The 3375-nt window shown below is 50.6% G+C and overlaps 1 pseudogene; it reads right to left on the bottom strand.

Annotated features, from left to right (window-relative positions):
* Positions 1 to 446: 446 nt before the first annotated feature.
* On the bottom strand, positions 447 to 3165 carry LOC103285928 (alpha-soluble NSF attachment protein-like; annotated as a pseudogene).
* Positions 3166 to 3375: the final 210 nt, after the last annotated feature.

Raw genomic sequence — 3375 nt, forward strand, 5'->3', positions numbered from 1 at the left:
AGAGCAAATCTCAGCTGCTGCTACATGTGCTCAGCGCTTGGCTGGGGGACAGAAGTGGGGAGACAGAAACCAACCTCACGCTCCAGCCCCAGCCGGTCAGGCGATGGAGGGTCAGATGCTGACCCCACGCCCTGGCAGCACCCACAGCTAACAGGTCTATGCCACAGACTTTGTGTTTCGGGCTGGAAAAGGGTCTCTTTGGGGCTTAAATAAATGGGCAGGGGAGGGACGAGGGGTGCGAGAACAGAGGGTGACTGTCTGGCCAGCAGGCCAGCCTCCAGGGCCCTGAGGCAGTGTGCAGCCTGCACTGTGGCCTGCGAGACTCCTGGGGGGAAGGGAGCGAAGGTCCCAGCCAGGTCTTGGGCCACCTCTCTGGGCTCGCGCCGTGTTTGGAGGGGCCGCTGGGGGAAGCAGAGGGGCTGGAAGGCAGGTGCCGGGCGTGGGGCTTAGCGCAGGTCCTCCTCCTCGTTGTCGCTCGGGATGGTCTTCTTGATGCGCAGCAGCATGGTGGTCAGCCACCGGTCCAGCCGGCAGATGGAGCCGAACCCCTTCCCCGCCTCGGTGTAGCTGTCCACGTTCCGCTCTTCATGGGCGCCTAGCAATTTCTTCACCAGCTGGCACTCCCGGGCGTCGGAGAACGCGGGGAATGGCTCCTCGGACTTCGGGACAGCCAGCCTGGCGCCGAGCCTGTCGATGCAGAAGTGGCAGAGGGCCGCCCTGAAGAAGCAGTCCTGGGCGCTGTACCTGAGGAGGGGGCTGGCCATGGCGTGGGTCCCCAGCCGCCTTCAGCAGACACCTGCGGGCCGAGCTGCCGGACGCCTCGCCCCTGCAGTGGTCTGTGGTCTGTGGTCTGCTCGTCGTGCGCGCTGGACTTCCTAATGTCCCCCGGCTCCGTCTCGTAGATCTCAGCGATGGAGGCGTGGTGCTGGGCCGCGGTGGTGAACGGCCCATGTCCGTGTAGACCTCGATGGCTCTCATCAAACAGGGAGTAGCCTCTTGGGGGTCCGCTTTCCTGAACGCGTGGCCGGCGTCCACGAAGCAGGTGGCTGCGTCGTGCTCGCTCTGGAGCTGCAGGTGCAGCCGCGCCGCCTGGCAGAAGGCGTTGCCGGCAGCGCTCCAGTTGTTGGCCATGTCCAACAGGTTTGCTGCTCTGGCGTAGGTCTCGCGGGCTTCCTCGGTTTTGGACGAGCCTCCCAAGAGGCCCGACAAGAAGGACCGCGAGTTCTTCACTTTGCGGTCGGCCTTGGCCAGCAGCGCCATCGCCTCCGCTTCCTTCCCGGAGTTGTCCACAGTGGCCGCAAAGGCGCCCAGCAAACCCCCGGACCCAGGCCCCTCGGAGGACTCAGCCGGGCCGGCGGGGCACTCAGGTCCGGGGAGCAGAGCGGCTGTGTTGACGTCAGCTACCTGGATCCACGTGACCCGTGCTGGCTACCCAGAGGCCTCGTAGCGCAGGCGCGTGCGCGCCGGCCCCGCCCCTCTCAAATTTCTTTTCCCAGCTTTTTCATACCTGTTTGCCCCAAGAGAAAGTCTTGAATTGTAATGAGCTGAGTATTACTTCATGCAATAAGGATTCTGTAAATAAAAAATGTATTGTGACCTTTTTTTTTTTTACTGCTTTACAAGCTCTCAGTTAATTATCACTGATTACTTTTTAATGATGGCAATGTCCCACTATATTTTAATTTTTCTGATGTTTGCCCCCCTCCCCCCCCCGAAATGCTAGAAAATAAATGACTCCTAAGAAAACACCAGTTAAATAAATCTTCAAAAGCCTTCGTTTGATTTTTGTTAGAAGTAACTCCTACTCAGGCAATTTGGAGTGTGTTCAACACAAGTGTGAATCGTCGATCTATAATCCTTGAGGATATGTTGAAAGGAAAGTCTCTGCAGAAGAGAAAGTTCCTTAAAATAACCTTACAGCATCTGGCTCACACCTGCAAAAGTAAGTTTTATAGTGATAATTTCAGAACTCCGTGAGCTGTCTCTGGATTTTGTATTTTCCTATTTCAGACTATTCCTACCACCAAACTAATCTATTCTGAACCTTTTTTTGTGCACAACAAATACCTGAAGTAACAATTGGGAGGATTGGTTAGTTACACTGGCTTTCTCTCAAACACCACACAGTTAGCTGTGTGTGAACCTGTCAGTCTTTGTGTTGCTATGATGCTCAAAAGGTTGGCATTGCCAAAACCGGTTTGGCTCAGTGGATAGAGCGTTGGCCTGCGGACTGAGGGGTCCCAGGTTCGATTCCGGTCAAGGGCATGTACATTGGTTGGGGGCACATCCCCAGTTGGGCGTGTGCAGGAGGCAGCTGATCAATGTTTCTCTCTCATCGATGTTTCTGGCTCTCTATCCCTCTTCCTTCCTCTCTGTAAAAAATCAATAAAATATATTTTTTTTAAAAAAAGAAGAAGGTTGGCATCCTCACTCTCTTCTGTCTATAAAGTTTCTAGCCTAAGAGCATGAACACACCTATACTCAAGATGTGTATGAAAATCCTATTTATGCAGAGGGGTAACATATCAGGCACTTTTTAAATAATGCAAAAAGGTTACTGAAGGTCAGTATGATTTTTTTTTGTCATTGTCATGGTTTTTGAATATGACTCTAATTCATTCCTTCATAATATCAATTACAGAACATAGGAGGGATTTCAGGAGACTTTTCTTCATCTTCATTGCATTCCCCTTTTGGCCCATGAGCTCTTAATTTTTGTGCATGTACTAATTTTGTTTAAAGATGACAAATGTCTAAAAATGGTTAATTTTCCCCCCGAAGATGTCAAACAAACTTATGTATCTAATTTTCATATTATCTTTATTAATGGAGCCCCCTCCTCTCCATCTTTCCTTTCTAAACCCCTGACTTATGAATGTTCTGTCCATTCAGCTCCCTCGTGTGGATTTGCTCATGTGAACTCATCAATAGATCTATACATGTATGTTGTCCACACACACATAACGAAATATTTTGCAACTAACTTTAGATGCTTTCTTCTTTCCTGGTCATTTTTTTTCCTTGATATTTCTGGCCTTGGTTTTAGCACTTGATCTCTGAGATCAAGATAGATGAAGTTTTGAAGGAAGCCAAGACTGGATTCATAATTCTCCTTTTGTTCCTTGTCATCTCTCCCACTTTCTCCTCTTCAGTCAGGGCTCTCATGCTCTACCTCAGGGCTCTCTCTCCTTAGGTTTCTCCTCCCTACACATGTTCATTCCCCAGATAGTATCTCCTATTTCTGAGTCTTCCCTAGTCTTGCATCCATCCAAATGGATCTATTTTGTGTCATGGAGCCTTGATCTTTGACAGATGACAAGAGCAGTAACGAATTAAGCAGAAAACTACCTAGTATCTCTGTGACAGTGAGGAAAT

The sequence above is a fragment of the Eptesicus fuscus genome, chromosome 4, assembly GCF_027574615.1.
Source record: "Eptesicus fuscus isolate TK198812 chromosome 4, DD_ASM_mEF_20220401, whole genome shotgun sequence".
Lineage (NCBI taxonomy): Eukaryota > Metazoa > Chordata > Mammalia > Chiroptera > Vespertilionidae > Eptesicus > Eptesicus fuscus.